This window comes from Vicia villosa, linkage group LG3 (assembly GCF_029867415.1).
Source record: "Vicia villosa cultivar HV-30 ecotype Madison, WI linkage group LG3, Vvil1.0, whole genome shotgun sequence".
In the NCBI taxonomy this organism is placed as follows: domain Eukaryota; kingdom Viridiplantae; phylum Streptophyta; class Magnoliopsida; order Fabales; family Fabaceae; genus Vicia; species Vicia villosa.
In genome coordinates, this window is record NC_081182.1 from 50,635,793 (window position 1) to 50,658,288 (window position 22,496).

A 22,496-nucleotide genomic window follows, 5' to 3' on the forward strand; every position below is an offset into this window, starting at 1 on the left:
GTCACACTTCAATTTAAAACAAATTATCATAAATTCATTGTCATGCTTTCACTAAGGAACAATCTGTCATAATACATAAACATCTCATGTTTACACAGCGGAAAATTCATCATACGGATAAGCATAACATCATCTATGCAATATCCCACATAATTTAATACAATAACAACACGATAGAGTATCATCATAAACTCTAATCTAACGTTCCCCCAGTGTTACAATATCAGAGCATGACACCTGACGCTACACTAATACACTGACTTATGAGCTAATCCTCACCAAGTCGAAAGCAGCTATCCTCAATCTGAAAATGTCAACAGTAAGGGTGAGTCTCATCACAGTTAACAAATGTTATTGCATCTTAAATAACAACACATCATAGTTATATCATTCACCCAATTTCATCATATTCAGATTATCAGGAACATCTATCGTTTACACAAACATCAACAGAACACATCTTTCAAACAGTCAATCATACTCAACATTAATTCAACAAAACACACAACCAACACATCATCAATATTTATAACACTGGAATACATCCAATCATGTTATAAAAGTATGCATATGTATGAACTGACACTATGCATGTGGTACCAACCTCATCAAATGGGAATAACCCATGACCGATCCAACATCATCAAGATACGGCCCTGCCAGCACAGATTCCACACAATGGGAATCATGCCCTTCACTGATCCAACACACCCTTATGGATACAGTATCATCAATGAACATGAATGAATACAACATATACAACATACTATACCATCGTCAAGTCTAATGAGTAACATCATCAAATACCCATTTCATCATCATCATCATCATCATCATCATCATCATCAAAGTATGTTTATATACATTAGCATCATTCAAATATAATCAATCATCATCATCATCATCATTAAAGAACATACAAGTGTCCACCTCAATCATCATCATCAAAAATAAGGACACACATGTATTCACATCATTTCAAAGCAAATCAGTCATCATCATACGACTCTAAACAAATCATCACATCATAATGTTTTTCAAAACAACATCTCATATTGTCACATTTCATCATATATGTCAACAATACATCATCCAATTAAACAAATCGTCATATGATTAATATTTCAACATATCATGTATTTAACACATCTCATCACATATATGTACCATACACCATACACCAAGAAATAAAATCATATTTAAAAATAATTGGATTCACACCTCATTTCATCATTTAAAACATAGGCTATCTCATAAGATTCATCGTGCTCGAAACGGCACTAAAAACGGACCTACGGTTCGAAAGTTACACATCATTTAACTTTTCAAGAAAGCAACTAACGCTACAGCACGCGGCGCAACCAAGACTTCGCGGCGCGACCTGAAGCACACAAACACGTTCGCGGCGCCAACCTATGCACGCGGCGCGATGCGAGGAAAAAGTACGCCTTCGCGGCGCCAACACTAGGACGCGGCGCGAAATGGCGATTTCACAGATTTTCGGGTCTGCGTCAGATCCTGCGATCGTACTCAATCTGAGTCCAAAACTGACTCTAAACGTCATATACAGGCAGTTAATCATCAATTGCATCATTATTCATCATCATACATCAAAACAACACATAATCAATCAATAATCCATGCAATTTTCATCAATTCATAACCTCCCTAAACCCGACATATAATCCAATTGACTCAACAACATCCCTAATCAATATTATTATCCAAGAATACGATAATAGATGATAACCGGAGAGTCCCCCCTTACCTTAGCCAAAGATTCTTGATTGGTCTCTCCCTCCATTGCTCCTCTTCACGTACCAGCTTCCCAATCCCTCATCTCCTCTGCTCTGCTTTTCACGTTCCTTTTCTTATTCTCAATTCCTTATTATTTTATAAAATAACCTTTTAATTGGAATAAAACTTTTACTAACATAACACCCCCTCATTCCTTAACATCACACTTGGCCCAACACCATAAACCATCCTTTTCCAATTAATTCCCACAACCACCTATAATCCTAATTATTAATTAAATTTCCATTTAAATTAAAAATTAAAATATACGGGTGTTACAACTCTCCCCCACTAAAAGAGTTTTCGTCCTCGAAAACATACCTCAAGTAACCAGCTCGTATAAGAGTCCTCCACCTGACTCTTCAGCTCCCAATTAACATTACCATCGATCAATCCTCAAAATCCATCTGACATCACCAACAGGGAACATGTTTCATACATTCAAATCCCAGTTCTTACGTCGCATTTGACCATCAAAAGTTGTACCACTCATTATATCTCTAAAAGGTTAACTACAATAGAACATTGAGGCATAACCTATACAATACACTCAAGAACTGAGTAATACAATTACACAATCCATAGTATGATCACACTGCAGTAATGCATTCCATCTACCAAACATACCAACCTTAGACACACTTTTCCATCTAAGTGATAATGTAATACTTACATTTTTCATCAACCACTTCCTTCAAGAAACTCAATACTCGTATTCTTATACCATTGAATTCCAATTATCTGACTCCTCTTAAGTCACACCAGTAATTATCCAACACGTTACATTCCTCTTTTTCCGCACTACTCTGACTACTCATCACAATCATCTATACCAAATAGATTTCTGAGTTTTACCCGATTCCGACTCTCTTTACTCATTCGTTTCAAGGATCATTCTTCATCATTCATGGTACCAATTTACCACTCAATAATACTTACTCGCACTCAAAAACAAATTCTTGAGTTTTTACATCTATTAAACATCCCGGCCATCGGAACGAGTGCACACAAGTAATTATAATCACGCTCATCAGTCTCAATACGACATTTCTTACAAAACAACTCAATTTGAGTTTCGCTCTTTTCTAAGAATTAAATCAATTTCTCCCTTCATAGAGTATAATTCCTCATTATATTTGGAATCTACAATAACCCCTTAACAACAACACAAAATTATTACAACGTCATATAGCATCAACTCTTCGTTTTAATTTCGCCGGATACATACTCGTTAACTACGTACAACCGTAATAACATATTCATCATCTCGGCAATTATTCAAAAGAGTTATAATTTTTCGACACGACATCCTTACACCCACTGGATTCTAAATCCAACATATAGATCAACACATATGTTCTATGTAGGCTTCTGACATATTAATTCCTTTACTGCCCGCGAGTAGTACTCATAACACTACTCCACATCACACTTTCGTTGCGCGACTCTGATTACCCGTCTTAAGTCATCATCCACCATGTTGCACTCTTTCATATTCACTTCTTCATAAGTTCACACAACATAGTGAGTGATTATTCTCACGGCTTAGTATTCATCACATCTTAAACCATTAAGGTAACAAAACAAGCTTATTTCTTCTATATGATTCCATCTACTACCAACAAGAGATTTAGGGTGATCAAGTCCTAAATTTGTCAATATTAGTTGAAAATCATATTTAAGCATAAACCGTCGTTACTACATAATAGTGTCCATTTTCCGAGTTTGCACCCAAACTCATTAACATCTTCATAGTCCAATAATTCACTACGGTGTCCTTATAGAATATCCTTCTGAGGCTCAAAACATCAGTTACACAAATCCAATCACTCAACCTCATTACATCGTTTTCGTCGATTCTGAATTCACCGCCTTTACTTTGGTAATTCAAAGCCAACCTATCGATCAAGTCAACATCATCTTTCTGACCTTCTCTAATCTTGTTAAGAATACTACTAGTCATCTTCTAGCACACTCAATCTAACACTATTAGGAGTGCCTTCACATACTAACTCAAGTCTCTAAATTGTCCAATTAAATCCAACTCATTCATCATTAGCACCGACATTTTAAGGACTTCTTACGCAACACAATAGCACAACATTTTCCTCATTAGGATGGTAATTCAAACCAAAATCCTAATCCAAAAATATATTCTAATCATCTCTACTGCCTCATATTAAGCCCTTTTTGATCAAAGAGGTACTTCAACTCTTATGATCACTAAACACTTCGAATTTTGAACCATACAATTAGCCTGCAAGACCAAGACAACATTCATAACTCGTGGTTTTAATCCAAATTCTATTACATCCTTCACGTCCAAATATCATCCCACTCGGAATCTCAACAAAGTCTTCCTCACGTCAACAAATGTTAGAAATTCCCTACAATTCTTCTTTTATACTTATCGTTATTTTGCCATCACAGATACGATTCCAAGGGTTCTAAAGTTTATCCCATCTTTACTACTAATGCACTCTTCACTAAAATTCACCGGCCCTCAAACCATCCTTATTACCGAACATCTCATCAACAACATGTTACACTCAATTTTGTTTCCAACAATCACGGTAGTAAGCATTCTTATTCAACAAGTTTCACGCTTCCATAACCGACTTCAGAACCTTTCCTCATAGGGTCACTCTACTGTATTTATAACTCTCCCATAAATTAGAACACAATCCCTCCTCTTCGTAGGTTCAAACGGCACATCAATCCGACACTCGGAACTCAAGATATGAATTTTCCAATCATTGCCCGAAAAATGCAGCACTGACATCATGCAGTGACACTCTATACGATATATCCAAAACTCCTCAATTGGTAAATTCAATTCTTAAAATTACTCCTCAACAACCCAGCTAATTGTTCCTTCGATCCCTTCAACACTGACACTGACATCCCGTGCAGTACCAATAAACAAGTCTAGTTATAAGAACAAGAGTAACCGTAACTTCGCCTCTTACCAACGTCATCCTGTCACAATTAATTATCTTACAGCTGTTGCAACCATTTTTATAACAAAGTTCATCTCATTAGCTTTCCGACGCTTCAAACGGAACTCAATTCGGGTGTCCAGAACTCCGGTTATGAATTTTCGAAGTTCCGCAGCTATTCAACAATTTTCCTGCGTTTTGCTTACGAAAATCTCTCTCCAAAACTCATTCTCTTCAACTCTATCACATTCCAAACAGCCCCTTATCGTATCTCTTCACTTCCAAACATCCTTATAACTTAAGCGACACATTCCCCCACCGAAGTCCGCTTTCTGCAACATTACGACAACAATCCTCCTTGCAAACTCGTAACTGAACCTCTTCCGAAACGCAAGGCTACTCAACTGACAACTTCGCAGCACACCAGCAGAGCTGACACATCGCAATTCTCCAATCTCCTTCTCTTACAATAACTGTCAATTACCTCTAATCACCTTCCTTCAAGATGTTCCAACTCAATTCCCAGTGAAGTCTTAATTCCAAGTCACCTTCAACTCGGGAAACAACAAACTCCGACAACGCTCGCACTGTTTCCAACAACAGCCTACTGAATCAATCTTCTTCAACTGAAACATAACCGAGAAGCGAAGCTTCTCCCCCACTTATTTCAATCCCACACCTGCAACAAACAACCAAGTACCGACAGTGATTCACTCACATGTCGCACACCAAGGAATAAAAATGCCGACAGTATTCAACCGTCGTGCAACTCAACTGACTCAACAATTGGCCGGACGGACCGACCTGCTCTAATACCACTATTGTAACACCCTTCTAAACCCCACGGAAATTTATAAAATAATTTTCAGAGTAAAACATGAAAACACCCTCACACTTCAATTTAAAACAAATTATCATAAATTCATTGTCATGCTTTCACTAAGGAACAATCTGTCATAATACATAAACATCTCATGTTTACACAGCGGAAAATTCATCATACGGATAAGCATAACATCATCTATGCAATATCCCACATAATTTAATACAATAACAACACGATAGAGTATCATCATAAACTCTAATCTAACGTTCCCCCAGTGTTGAAATATCAGAGCATGACACCTGACGCTACACTAATACACTGACTTATGAGCTAATCCTCACCAAGTCAAAAGCAGCTATCCTTAATCTGAAAATGTCAACAGTAAGGGTGAGTCTCATCACAGTTAACAAATGTTATTGCATCTTAAATAACAACACATCATAGTTATATCATTCACCCAATTTCATCATATTCAGATTATCAGGAACATCTATCGTTTACACAAACATCAACAAAACACATCTTTCAAACAGTCAATCATACTCAACATTAATTCAACAAAACACACAACCAACACATCATCAATATTTATAACACTGGAATACATCCAATCATGTTATAAAAGTATGCATATGTATGAACTGACACTATGCATGTGGTACCAACCTCATCAAATGGGAATAACCCATGACCGATCCAACATCATCAAGATACGGCCCTGCCAGCACAGATTCCACACAATGGGAATCATGCCCTTCACTGATCCAACACACCCTTATGGATACAGTATCATCAATGAACATGAATGAATACAACATATACAACATACTATACCATCGTCAAGTCTAATGAGTAACATCATCAAATACCCATTTCATCATCATCATCATCATCATCATCATCATCAAAGTATGTTTATATACATTAGCATCATTCAAATATAATCAATCATCATCATCATCATCATTAAAGAACATACAAGTGTCCACCTCAATCATCATCATCAAAAATAAGGACACACATGTATTCACATCATTTCAAAGCAAATCAGTCATCATCATACGACTCTAAACAAATCATCACATCATAATGTTTTTCAAAACAACATCTCATATTGTCACATTTCATCATATATGTCAACAATACATCATCCAATTAAACAAATCGTCATATGATTAATATTTCAACATATCATGTATTTAACACATCTCATCACATATATGTACCATACACCATACACCAAGAAATAAAATCATATTTAAAAATAATTGGATTCACACCTCATTTCATCATTTAAAACATAGGCTATCTCATAAGATTCATCGTGCTCGAAACGGCACTAAAAACGGACCTACGGTTCGAAAGTTACACATCATTTAACTTTTCAAGAAAGCAACTAACGCTACAGCACGCGGCGCAACCAAGACTTCGCGGCGCGACCTGAAGCACACAAACACGTTCGCGGCGCCAACCTATGCACGCGGCGCGATGCGAGGAAAAAGTACGCCTTCGCGGCGCCAACACTAGGACGCGGCGCGAAATGGCGATTTCACAGATTTTCGGGTCTGCGTCAGATCCTGCGATCGTACTCAATCTGAGTCCAAAACTGACTCTAAACGTCATATACAGGCAGTTAATCATCAATTGCATCATTATTCATCATCATACATCAAAACAACACATAATCAATCAATAATCCATGCAATTTTCATCAATTCATAACCTCCCTAAACCCGACATATAATCCAATTGACTCAACAACATCCCTAATCAATATTATTATCCAAGAATACGATAATAGATGATAACCGGAGAGTCCCCCCTTACCTTAGCCAAAGATTCTTGATTGGTCTCTCCCTCCATTGCTCCTCTTCACGTACCAGCTTCCCAATCCCTCATCTCCTCTGCTCTGCTTTTCACGTTCCTTTTCTTATTCTCAATTCCTTATTATTTTATAAAATAACCTTTTAATTGGAATAAAACTTTTACTAACATAACACCCCCTCATTCCTTAACATCACACTTGGCCCAACACCATAAACCATCCTTTTCCAATTAATTCCCACAACCACCTATAATCCTAATTATTAATTAAATTTCCATTTAAATTAAAAATTAAAATATACGGGTGTTACAACTCTCCCCCACTAAAAGAGTTTTCGTCCTCGAAAACATACCTCAAGTAACCAGCTCGTATAAGAGTCCTCCACCTGACTCTTCAGCTCCCAATTAACATTACCATCGATCAATCCTCAAAATCCATCTGACATCACCAACAGGGAACATGTTTCATACATTCAAATCCCAGTTCTTACGTCGCATTTGACCATCAAAAGTTGTACCACTCATTATATCTCTAAAAGGTTAACTACAATAGAACATTGAGGCATAACCTATACAATACACTCAAGAACTGAGTAATACAATTACACAATCCATAGTATGATCACACTGCAGTAATGCATTCCATCTACCAAACATACCAACCTTAGACACACTTTTCCATCTAAGTGATAATGTAATACTTACATTTTTCATCAACCACTTCCTTCAAGAAACTCAATACTCGTATTCTTATACCATTGAATTCCAATTATCTGACTCCTCTTAAGTCACACCAGTAATTATCCAACACGTTACATTCCTCTTTTTCCGCACTACTCTGACTACTCATCACAATCATCTATACCAAATAGATTTCTGAGTTTTACCCGATTCCGACTCTCTTTACTCATTCGTTTCAAGGATCATTCTTCATCATTCATGGTACCAATTTACCACTCAATAATACTTACTCGCACTCAAAAACAAATTCTTGAGTTTTTACATCTATTAAACATCCCGGCCATCGGAACGAGTGCACACAAGTAATTATAATCACGCTCATCAGTCTCAATACGACATTTCTTACAAAACAACTCAATTTGAGTTTCGCTCTTTTCTAAGAATTAAATCAATTTCTCCCTTCATAGAGTATAATTCCTCATTATATTTGGAATCTACAATAACCCCTTAACAACAACACAAAATTATTACAACGTCATATAGCATCAACTCTTCGTTTTAATTTCGCCGGATACATACTCGTTAACTACGTACAACCGTAATAACATATTCATCATCTCGGCAATTATTCAAAAGAGTTATAATTTTTCGACACGACATCCTTACACCCACTGGATTCTAAATCCAACATATAGATCAACACATATGTTCTATGTAGGCTTCTGACATATTAATTCCTTTACTGCCCGCGAGTAGTACTCATAACACTACTCCACATCACACTTTCGTTGCGCGACTCTGATTACCCGTCTTAAGTCATCATCCACCATGTTGCACTCTTTCATATTCACTTCTTCATAAGTTCACACAACATAGTGAGTGATTATTCTCACGGCTTAGTATTCATCACATCTTAAACCATTAAGGTAACAAAACAAGCTTATTTCTTCTATATGATTCCATCTACTACCAACAAGAGATTTAGGGTGATCAAGTCCTAAATTTGTCAATATTAGTTGAAAATCATATTTAAGCATAAACCGTCGTTACTACATAATAGTGTCCATTTTCCGAGTTTGCACCCAAACTCATTAACATCTTCATAGTCCAATAATTCACTACGGTGTCCTTATAGAATATCCTTCTGAGGCTCAAAACATCAGTTACACAAATCCAATCACTCAACCTCATTACATCGTTTTCGTCGATTCTGAATTCACCGCCTTTACTTTGGTAATTCAAAGCCAACCTATCGATCAAGTCAACATCATCTTTCTGACCTTCTCTAATCTTGTTAAGAATACTACTAGTCATCTTCTAGCACACTCAATCTAACACTATTAGGAGTGCCTTCACATACTAACTCAAGTCTCTAAATTGTCCAATTAAATCCAACTCATTCATCATTAGCACCGACATTTTAAGGACTTCTTACGCAACACAATAGCACAACATTTTCCTCATTAGGATGGTAATTCAAACCAAAATCCTAATCCAAAAATATATTCTAATCATCTCTACTGCCTCATATTAAGCCCTTTTTGATCAAAGAGGTACTTCAACTCTTATGATCATTAAACACTTCGAATTTTGAACCATACAATTAGCCTGCAAGACCAAGACAACATTCATAACTCGTGGTTTTAATCCAAATTCTATTACATCCTTCACGTCCAAATATCATCCCACTCGGAATCTCAACAAAGTCTTCCTCACGTCAACAAATGTTAGAAATTCCCTACAATTCTTCTTTTATACTTATCGTTATTTTGCCATCACAGATACGATTCCAAGGGTTCTAAAGTTTATCCCATCTTTACTACTAATGCACTCTTCACTAAAATTCACCGGCCCTCAAACCATCCTTATTACCGAACATCTCATCAACAACATGTTACACTCAATTTTGTTTCCAACAATCACGGTAGTAAGCATTCTTATTCAACAAGTTTCACGCTTCCATAACCGACTTCAGAACCTTTCCTCATAGGGTCACTCTACTGTATTTATAACTCTCCCATAAATTAGAACACAATCCCTCCTCTTCGTAGGTTCAAACGGCACATCAATCCGACACTCGGAACTTAAGATATGAATTTTCCAATCATTGCCCGAAAAATGCAGCACTGACATCATGCAGTGACACTCTATACCATATATCCAAAACTCCTCAATTGGTAAATTCAATTCTTAAAATTACTCCTCAACAAACCTGCTAATTGTTCCTTCGATCCCTTCAACACTGACACTGACATCCCGTGCAGTACCAATAAACAAGTCTAGTTATAAGAACAAGAGTAACCGTAACTTCGCCTCTTACCAACGTCATCCTGTCACAATTAATTATCTTACAGCTGTTGCAACCATTTTTATAACAAAGTTCATCTCATTAGCTTTCCGACGCTTCAAACGGAACTCAATTCCGGTGTCCAGAACTCCGGTTATGAATTTTCGAAGTTCCGCAGCTATTCAGCAATTTTCCTGCGTTTTGCTTACGAAAATCTCTCTCCAAAACTCATTCTCTTCAACTCTATCACATTCCAAACAGCCCCTTATCGTATCTCTTCACTTCCAAACATCCTTATAACTTAAGCGACACATTCCCCCGCCGAAGTCCGCTTTCTGCAACATTACAACAACAATCCTCCTTGCAAACTCGTAACTGAACCTCTTCCGAGACGCAAGGCTACTCAACTGACAACTTCGCAGCACACCAGCTCTCCAATCTCCTTCTCTTACAATAACTGTCAATTACCTCTAATCACCTTCCTTCAAGATGTTCCTACTCAATTCCCAGTGAAGTCTTAATTCCAAGTCACCTTCAACTCGGGAAACAACAAACTCCGACAACGCTCGCACTGTTTCCAACAACAGCCTACTGAATCAATCTTCTTCAACTGAAACATAACCGAGAAGCGAAGCTTCTCCCCCACTTGTTTCAATCCCACACCTGCAACAAACAACCAAGTACCGACAGTGATTCACTCACATGTCGCACACCAAGGAATAAAAATGCCGACAGTATTCAACCGTCGTGCAACTCAACTGACTCAACAATTGGCCGGACGGACCGACCTGCTCTGATACCACTATTGTAACACCCTTCTAAACCCCACGGAAATTTATAAAATAATTTTCAGAGTAAAACATGAAAACAAGGGTGTCACACTTCAATTTAAAACAAATTATCATAAATTCATTGTCATGCTTTCACTAAGGAACAATCTGTCATAATACATAAACATCTCATGTTTACACAGCGGAAAATTCATCATACGGATAAGCATAACATCATCTATGCAATATCCCACATAATTTAATACAATAACAACACGATAGAGTATCATCATAAACTCTAATCTAACGTTCCCCCAGTGTTACAATATCAGAGCATGACACCTGACGCTACACTAATACACTGACTTATGAGCTAATCCTCACCAAGTCGAAAGCAGCTATCCTCAATCTGAAAATGTCAACAGTAAGGGTGAGTCTCATCACAGTTAACAAATGTTATTGCATCTTAAATAACAACACATCATAGTTATATCATTCACCCAATTTCATCATATTCAGATTATCAGGAACATCTATCGTTTACACAAACATCAACAGAACACATCTTTCAAACAGTCAATCATACTCAACATTAATTCAACAAAACACACAACCAACACATCATCAATATTTATAACACTGGAATACATCCAATCATGTTATAAAAGTATGCATATGTATGAACTGACACTATGCATGTGGTACCAACCTCATCAAATGGGAATAACCCATGACCGATCCAACATCATCAAGATACGGCCTTGCCAGCACAGATTCCACACAATGGGAATCATGCCCTTCACTGATCCAACACACCCTTATGGATACAGTATCATCAATGAACATGAATGAATGCAACATATACAACATACTATACCATCGTCAAGTCTAATGAGTAACATCATCAAATACCCATTTCATCATCATCATCATCATCATCATCATCATCATCATCAAAGTATGTTTATATACATTAGCATCATTCAAATATAATCAATCATCATCATCATCATTAAAGAACATACAAGTGTCCACCTCAATCATCATCATCAAAAATAAGGACACACATGTATTCACATCATTTCAAAGCAAATCAGTCATCATCATACGACTCTAAACAAATCATCACATCATAATGTTTTTCAAAACAACATCTCATATTGTCACATTTCATCATATATGTCAACAATACATCATCCAATTAAACAAATCGTCATATGATTAATATTTCAACATATCATGTATTTAACACATCTCATCACATATATGTACCATACATCATACACCAAGAAATAAAATCATATTTAAAAATAATTGGATTCACACCTCATTTCATCATTTAAAACATAGGCTATCTCATAAGATTCATCGTGCTCGAAACGGCACTAAAAACGGACCTACGGTTCGAAAGTTACACATCATTTAACTTTTCAAGAAAGCAACTAACGCTACAGCACGCGGCGCAACCAAGACTTTGCGGCGCGACCTGAAGCACACAAACACGTTCGCGGCGCCAACCTATGCACGCGGCGCGATGCGAGGAAAAAGTACGCCTTCGCGGCGCCAACACTAGGACGCGGCGCGAATTGGCGATTTCACAGATTTTCGGGTCTGCGTCAGATCCTGCGATCTGACTCAATCTGAGTCCAAAACTGACTCTAAACGTCATATACAGGCAGTTAATCATCAATTGCATCATTATTCATCATCACACATCAAAACAACACATAATCAATCAATAATCCATGCAATTTTCATCAATTCATAACCTCCCTAAACCCGACATATAATCCAATTGACTCAACAACATCCCTAATCAATATTATTATCCAAGAATACGATAATAGATGATAACCGGAGAGTCCTCCCTTACCTTAGCCAAAGATTCTTGATTGGTCTCTCCCTCCATTGCTCCTCTTCACGTACCAGCTTCCCAATCCCTCATCTCCTCTGCTCTGCTTTTCACGTTCCTTTTCTTATTCTCAATTCCTTATTATTTTATAAAATAACCTTTTAATTGGAATAAAACTTTTACTAACATAACACCCCCTCATTCCTTAACATCACACTTGGCCCAACACCATAAACCATCATTTTCCAATTAATTCCCACAACCACCTATAATCCTAATTATTAATTAAATTTCCATTTAAATTAAAAATTAAAATAGTGCGCAACCGCAAACTCAACGAATTCCCATACCCTTTTCTCGTACTCTTTCGACAACCGGTTTGAATTCATCCATGTCTTATCCATGTCTTAATTAAGCTAAACAAATGCTTCTTGGTTTCTCTATCAGGTACTAAGGAATTCTGTCAAGATAATAAATAGCTATCATCATAATAGAATACCTAATCAGAATACCTAATCAGAATACCCGATTTCTTAAAGAAGACATTACCTTATTTCAAGGTAATATAAGTCCACAAACCAAAAAACTGGTTGAGAGACACTAAATTGATATCAAATAGAACCATAAACAATAAACTATAAGCAGAAAATAACAAACTATAAGCAAGAAGAAAGGGATAGTAACCTGAGTTAGACTTGATGTGGGAGATGGGTAGGTTTGAATCGGCGTTGTACAAGTAGAAACCAGAGACTTCAAAGTAACTGTAAAATTAAACACACACACACACACGATGCAGTTAAATACAAATATCATAAAAGTGAAGGAACTATATGCAAACTGTAGCACAAACTACAATGATTTTAGAAGTAGAAACCAGAGACTTCAAAGTAACTGTAAAAGTATGAATGCATACAGCCATCATATATCCATACTAACAAACTACAATGATTCTAATGAATGATTTTCATTAGAATTTAATAAAGTACAAAATTAAAGTTAAAAATAGATAAACTAGTTGGAAATATTATTATACCCCTCTCAAGTCTCAACTATAATATGCTTTTTCTTTGTCCTCAATTCAATTATATATACTTATAGCTAGCTTTAGCTTTGGTATGTAATGTAACTATGGAGTATATATATTATTATAGATATACTATCGTACACCTCTTATTCTATAATACTCCAAAACTACTTAGACTCACTGTAAGTAATATGCATATACAGTGACCAATTGATATTATCATTATGATGTTGTTGCAAAATGGATTATTAGCAATATAGGAGAAACTATATGAAGCTATGATAAAAACAGGTATCATCCAAATACTAATGATATGTGAAAAGTTAAACTTTGATAGAGACAAAGACAGTGAAATGTGATGTTGAAAAGTTCCACATATAGAATGGTAGTAAAAGTAGTATGAAGTTTTTACAGCAAAGTTACTTATTTTCAAGTCTGAAAATGCATACAGCCATCATATATCCATACTAACATTCCTAACAGAAAAAATTACAGTTCAAACCAAAAGCAATGCAAGAGAACAAGTCAAGAAATTCACTCATTTAACCTCGACTACTAACTTGTTCATTCAAGCATTAAAATTAACTACCATATAACTAACTTCCCTAATTGTTTTATAGTAGCCTTAACAGTTTAAACCAACTGCTTTTTTCCCATTAGCATAACAACCTAACAGAATAGCCTTCTACCAGTTAGTAACAAACTTCACCACAAACTTAACTGACTCATAACGATTTTCAGTACTAAACTAACTACAATTAGAGAAAAACCTATAACAGAATTTACAAACTAATTCCACATCTCAAAGCAGCCACATGAATATCCAAATACGCAAACAATTCCATACCAGTTCACTCTAAATCATCACAGCCCAGCAATGGTTTGTAAGCCAACAAACATGAACAAATCGACTTCAAATCAACACATAGTAGTCCATACAATACCACTTCGTATTCGTTTTCAGAATAGCCTAACTACATTTTCAGTACTAAACTAACTACAATTACAGAGAAACCTAAAACAGAACTATAAATCGTGTACCTTCGTCTTCTCTTCGTATTCGTTTTATGGGCAGGGTTTGTTCTTCGTTCTAGCTTCGAATTCGTTTTCTGAGCAGGGTTTGTTCTTCGTTCTAGCTTCGTCTTCTCTTTGTATTTGTTTTTCTGGGCGGTTTTGAGGATGAGATACGGTTTTGAGGAGTTTTTATGGAGTTTCTATGGAGTTCTGAGCAGCGATGGCAGCGATGGTTCTTCGTAATGAAGTTCTGGGCAGCGATGGTTCTTCGTAAGTTCTGGGCAGTGAAAGAAATTAGGGATTATGAAACACTATTATTTTGATTTTAAAAATTTTAATTAATGAAACAGCTATGAAAGCGCTTTTAGAAAGCGCTCTGGTAGCCCTGCCTGTACCAGCGCTTTTTAGGGTAAAAGCGCTTTCGTACCCCCCCCCTTTAAGAGCGCTTTTGAAAGCGCTTTCATAAGCCACCTATAAGAGCGCTTTTTGAAAGCGCTTTCGTACCCCCCCTATAAGAGCGCTTTTAGAAAGCGCTTTCGTAACCCCCCCATTTAAGAGCGCTTTTTTTGCGTGTTTTTTTATTTTGTTTTTAGCGAAACCTATGCCAGCGCTTTCTCCTAAAAGCGCTTTAGTAGGGGTGCTGCTAAAAGACAAATTTGGCATAGTGTGAAGATCCTCCACCAGATATGTCCCAGCTATTAGCCATGGTGGAGACCCTCAGACAACAAAACAATTATCTCCGAGATAGTGTCCAAACCTTGCAAACTCTGATAGGGCGTGACGATGACTTTGTAGAGGAACCCTTCGACCTCCATCCCTTAGCAGAGGCTGTTTTGGAGGACACGGTGCTGGAGAACTTCAAACCCCTACCTTTGCCTTCCTTTGACGGTAAGAGCGACCCTAAACTCACATCTAAGTAGCCGTTCTGGTGTGCGCCAACTTGAAAATATATTAATTTTAAGATAATCCAATCGATTAGGTCATAATGAAAAACAACAGGATGACCCATTTTCAACATTTTTGGTTTTGGGCCTCTGTGTTGGATTTTCTGCAACTCTATTCAGCTTTATTTGCACCTCCCTTCGATTAAGACGACGAACTTTATCCTCATATATGTTTAGCAAAAAATAATTTATTGATATGGGAAAAATTAAATCGACTCATTTAAAGGATTAATCGGAGTTTTCCAATCATTTTAATTTATATTGGAAAACATCAAATTTGTTGAGAAATTTCGAATCATTTTCATCACAGTCATAAAAAAACATCATCGATTAAAATAATGATGATGATGATGATAGTGGTGATGATGATTCTGAATTAGTCAACATATTGTTGTTTTGCAAAATAAACTTGGAGAAAATGAACTGTTGCTTTGAGGAACTCGGGGAAATGAACAAAGTTCTATGTGTTAAATAGCAAGAGGTGAATTATAAGATTCATGTTATTCGAAAAATAGTGGTTCGTTTAAGTTGTTTTCTAAGAATAAGTTAATTTTTAAATCATTATCTTCTACATTAATTTTAGTGGGTGTGTTGTATATGTTTAGCGAGGTTTAGGGAAAAACAAGCTATCTACATATTATATAATAAGTTTAGTATACATACCACAGCAATTATGTTTTGTAACCGTGGTGAAATGTTAATTTTATTCATGATAAATTGTAGCTGCTGGATTTCAAACTCATTCTTAAATATATATCATAACGCTTGTTTAAGATAACCGTTGTGGTAGGTAGCGCGCTACTTGATTTATAATCATGGTCGCATGACTGTGATGGAAAGCATCATACATACAACAACCACTTACCTTACAACAGTTGGTCAAACATTGTGGTTTTCTTTTTTAACCTTTGTGAAACAAATTTTACGTAGTAATGTGTATTAAATATTATTGCACGAGTCAGAGCTTTCATCCTAACAATATTATGAATCAAACAACCAAGGTATGGTGTAAATTAAATAATGTGATAAAAACATGATGACATGTAAAAAAAAATTGAAATCCAAATTATAATTTGATAAAGGGTTAAATAAGTTTATGGTCCTTCTAAATATGTCAAACTTCGTTTTTAGTCCCTAAAAATTTTTTCTTCAAAGACTAATCCTCCTAATATTTTTTGTCCACACTTTTGGTCCTTCATGTTAAGGTCCCTTAACAACAGCTGACGTGGCATGCCATGTGGCAGTGCCGGCATGACAAGATGCTAACGTGGCATGCCACGTGGCTAAAGTAAAAAACATACTTGAGCCCATAACATTTTGTAGCTAATCTATACATAAGGTCATAGCTAATCTCTAGCAAATCTTGCGTATCTTATTATTGGCTTAAACAAAACTGATTTGTTGACTTTACTTGCATTGCTTGTTTCCTCTTCTTAATGCAAAGTAATGTTTCATGAATTAACACATTTAGTTTTGTACTTTAAGAGAAGTCTCACTTTGAAAATTTTGAAGTTTTTAAATGAATTTGTGTTATGCTTAAATCTCATGCATCTTATTTGGCTTAAATAAAACTGTAAGTATAATTAGTTAAACCAATACAAATAGCTAGCTAAATATTTGAAGTTATAAATGATATACTATTAAGGAAGTAACATTCAAATATCACATTCTTTAAACAGATACATAGACGATACAAAAACACAAAGTCAATCACTACAAGAAATATGGCCTACGGCCACGCTAAATTCTTCCACAGCTCAAAAACTGTGGCTAAATATAAGCTTTGGCCGGGGTTTTCAAACCGTGGTAATATGTTTTGAAATATTGAACCCAGATTGTGAAACGGTGGCCTTTTCTTAAATTTCCACGTTTACAAAATGATATTTATATTTCTACCACAGTTAATAACCGCGGCTTATAAGTTTCACTTCAAACTGTGGTCGAAGCCCACAATTTTATACCCCGCCAAACTTTCCCTCTTTTATTTTCAGTTTCCCTCTTTTTTATTATTTTCTTTTCTAATTATTTTTTATTATTTTTTATTAAAAAAAGAAAAATAAAATTGAAAAACCAATTCCTAACACCATTTTAGTTTCTCTCTTCTTTTACTCTCGTACCATCGCTTCCCTCCTCTCTTACCTTCACCTTTCTAACCCGAGCCATCGCGCCGCCATGCCTTTGACGGCAGTCGCGGCAGCTCTAAACACAAAAACTAACGCAGAGATGATGAATCTCCACAGCGGCGATGAAGAAGACGATGGCGGCGGCACCGCACCTAGGTCCGATCTCCAATTCGTTTACATTTTTGAAATCCTCTCTCCCTTCTCCTTTCTAACCCGAGTGCGATTATTGCAGGAAATGGGTGGAAGAAGCCGGATCTGAAAGGGGTCGAGTGGAAATCCTAACGGAGAATCTCCAAAAAATCAAGGATTCTGCAATGTGAAGAGCGAATCGAGCAACAAAAACCTTCAATCGGCGGAAGTGACGGTGGTGAGCGGCGGTGGAAAGCTTTCACTACGCCAAACAAGGAAAAAGACAGCGCTTTTTTTGGCTTTAGGCCGCGCTTTTAAGCGCTGTCTATTCCCCCGCTGCCATAGGTAAAGGCAGCGCTTGTTTTCACCTTGAAAGCGCTGCTGAAGGCACCCTTTAGCCAGCACTTTTACCTATAAAGCGCTGTTAAAGGCCCCCTTTAGACAGCGCTTTTATATTAAAAGCGCTGCTAACGGCCCACTTTAGACAGCGCTTTTACGAAACAATTTTTAAGAAAAAGCCTCTTAAAAGCGCTGCTAAAGGCCACCTTTAGGCAGCGCTGTTCCCACAAGCGCTGCTAAAGGCCCAATTTAGCCAGCGCTTTTTTTTAAAAGCGCTGTTAAAGGCCCCATTTAGGCAGCGCTTTTCTGAACAAAATTTTTAAAGAGCTTTTAGGCAGCGCTTCTCTTTTAAAGCGCTGTCTAATGTCCACGAAATTTTTAAATGCATCTATTTAAAAAAGGCTTGCCCCAGGTTTTCACCACATTTTGCACTTGTATATACCATTACAAATTTCACATATAAACAACAAAAAAAACTCTATTTTTCATAGCTAAGATGCTAAGAATATATATATACGAATAAACTTTGTATATTTTATATGCTAAGATGCTAAGAATATATTAATAAGCAACAACAAAATTACATCCAATTCAATGAAAACAATTGCATCTTCCAAAACATTGTTATTTTTTACACAAGTCAAAAGGATGCTAAATATCTACTTTTTCTTCTTGCCAGCAACTGTAACCTTTTTACCCTTCAATATCCTGCAATTGCATCAAACCATTACAATCACAAAACAGAATAAAGGTGAAAAACATTCTACATTAGTGTCCATAAAACCATTCTACATTTGCCACGAATGTATTTCAAACGGCCTACATATCACTAAATAATCTATGTAGATAAATCAAATATCGCAACATGCACTTGGCTATACTCAAAATTCTCATCAATTAGAGTAAGATTTCAATATACCTATACAACTTTCAACTCAATCATGAATTGACACCATTCCTCCTTAAGTTCATCCAACTTAGATCTTGAGTAAGTAGCACACTTGAAGTCATCAAAGTACTACAAATTAATATAACATGGTATGTTTAAGTTAAAACTATTTACGTATCAACCATTAACTTCATATCCGGATAATTGGTCTAATCACCATCTACCGAATTCAGATGATATACCACTTCTTTTACAGGATCCATAGCAACTAACAACTAGTGACGTCTATAAATTAAAATAAAAGTTTATATGAAAATTTTCTACGCAAAAGAAACAAAGATTAGAATAAACAAGAATTATGAAGTCAAAGAGAAGCTCGAGTATCACGGACTAAATCAAGCAACATTACTTGAATCAATGTTACAACTAAATAATTGAAACCAACAATGGCAATTAACACAAACAAGAAATTAGAGTCACTAACTTTAGTGGAAAACAAGAATTTTGACTTGTCCAACCAACTTAATTCAAAATCGAAGGTCTTCAAGTATAATTTTGTCTCCAAAATGTATAATCTGGATATAAAAGGAAGCTCAAATGAGAATATTTCAAAAGTGAATATATAAGATACCAAAAGTGAAAAATTTTGTATGATATCTAAATGGCTGAGAAGGGTAGAAACAAATTGAAGAGATAAATAAAAGTTAATATTAGATGAAAAATTAATAAAAGAATAAGAATAAATAAAAAGAAACAATCTCTAGATCAGTATCTCAATTTGATATTTTGAGTCAATATAATGTTGCTTTTATTCCTAAGATAAAGTCTAAAAATGAAAAAGTTTCACCACCAACATATCAACAACCGGTCACGAGACAACCCACAATACGTGGATCCAGAGGATAATCAATTATTATAATTGATTAGATAATTAATCACACTCGCATATTATATCAACAAATTTCAAAATATATTGAATCATGAGAACCAATGTTCCTTGTAAGGCCACCACATTTAGTATGGACAAGTAAATAGTTATTTAAAAAAATGAATAAATTAAACCGACATGGACGCGTTCACACTTTTTTTAGAGTATAGTTACATAACATGCAAAATCCCTAAAATTGATGCTCAATATTCAAATTATTGTCATTATTATGCTAAAATTTGAATAAGTACCTCCAAAATATACTTTCAGTTTTGCTTCTATCTTCTCTTCTGAATCTGTTAAAGAGAAGAAAAAAAATATTATAAAAGAAAAGCAAAAACAAATAGCTGATATATAGGTTTCTTTCCAATCAATTTTTTACTAGTTTTTTTTTCTCTTAAATTTCAAAGTAAACTAAAAAAAGAAGATAATCATCAAAGATCATCATCTTCAAGAAAATTAATAGCACAATAAATTATTCAGATTAAGGATCAAGAATTCAAGATACAAAGTGAACTAACTTCAAATCAAAACCACATGCAAAAGCGGATAATACAAAGAAACACTAATAACTAATCAACAATCAAACTATAAACAAAAGAGATTGAAATTGAAGCTTACATGAATTAAGGCCACCACAATTTTTTTCCTCTCTTACAATACCAGCTGAAAAAAAAAGGATTTGTAAAACAACAAAATAAAGAAATTGTTTTTGGTGGTTTCTTTGTGAATAGATGAACTAAAATACCTCGTGATATGGCATTCTCTCTTCTTTTTAGTTCCTACAACATATCATGAGATACATCAATTTCCTGGCACTACTAATGATAGTATATTCCTATGGCCAAATAAATTTTTCTATGAAAGGTAGAAGTAGAGATAGTTTGTGTGCAGAACACTCAATACTCAATAGAAGGTCTATCAATATACAAATGCCAATACATTTAATAGAAGAACAAGTGGCCAGTGGCCACGCATCAAGGAAATAACATAAACTCCACTTGCTACCAGTTACATCCTTAATATTAATCAATAGCAATAATTTATCAGCAGCACCTATATATAAACTAGTAGAAACTATATTGAATTATATGACTAACTAACCAAGTTGCTAACTTGCAAGTGTGCTACTTGTGTTCCAAAAATATATCATCTATATCAACAACAACAAAAATCAAGTAATATATCAGGATGTATCACCTGTTCCCTTCTTTTCAGTTCAGCCTCTTTAGCTTGAAGTTCCTTCTCCTTTGCTTTGACATCCTAAAAATTAGAACATATTAAATCTTGGGGCAATAACAGCATTGAGACAGATAGATTTGATATTATTATAGTTCAACATTTTCACATCCATTTTCACGTCCAGGCTACCTTTGAGCTATCAAGAGGGATGTCAATAGTTGCCCCACGATCATAAGGCTTAGGAGGAAGGGGTGAAAGGCCTGCCAATCATTCAACTACTCAAGAAAAATAAACGAAAATTGCTCTTAATAAGCCCCTGGCATGTTTTATTAATTTCACTGGCTTGCCAAATAATCTTACCTCAAGACTTCCTCATCAAGGACCAAACACATCCACTTAGAGAGTGGATTAATTAATAGTAGAATGTCACTAATTATACTTATGCAGCCATAATTTTAAATATTCAGAATGTCAAACACCTCATTAATATACATATAAATCCACTTTGTAATCACCTTTATAAAAATAACTACAGAATATCATTGGACGTCAATCTAAAACTAATATAAACTATTTTACAAATTTACAATGATAGTGCATATGAATCTCACTAAAACTTATGTGTCTTGTGCGCAAATTTCAGCTGAAGCATTTTATTAAACAGAAAACAAGCAATATACCATGAGACACAACAGTAGCAAAATCCTAGAGCTTTTATCAATGAGAAAGGCGAAACGAAACAAAAATACAAGGACGAACCAATCCGCAGACGAAACGAAACAAAAATACAAGGACAAACCTTTCTCTTGCTGGTACTTCGATGAAGGCAGTTGGAACGTTGGTTCCGTAAACAAACGGCGACCCGACGTCAACCTCTTTGTGACCCTGGTACGACGGAGGTATGGCGGTTCTGTAAGTGATCTGCTGGCTTCGGTAAGTGACAAAAGC

General features: G+C 35.7%; 2 long non-coding RNA genes across 2 annotated transcripts; both read right to left on the bottom strand.

Moving 5' to 3' along the window:
* Window positions 1-19,129: 19,129 nt before the first annotated feature.
* Window positions 19,130-19,571, bottom strand: LOC131655691 (uncharacterized). The gene is made up of 2 exons (XR_009299847.1): window positions 19,469-19,571; window positions 19,130-19,257 (listed from the first exon to the last, which is right to left on the bottom strand). It is a non-coding gene; the product is annotated as an uncharacterized LOC131655691 (long non-coding RNA).
* Window positions 19,572-20,292: 721 nt separating this feature from the next.
* LOC131655692 (uncharacterized) lies at window positions 20,293-22,061 on the bottom strand. The gene is made up of 5 exons (XR_009299848.1): window positions 21,738-22,061; window positions 21,567-21,629; window positions 21,115-21,148; window positions 20,988-21,032; window positions 20,293-20,662 (listed from the first exon to the last, which is right to left on the bottom strand). It is a non-coding gene; the product is annotated as an uncharacterized LOC131655692 (long non-coding RNA).
* Between the last annotated feature and the right edge of the window lie 435 nt (window positions 22,062-22,496).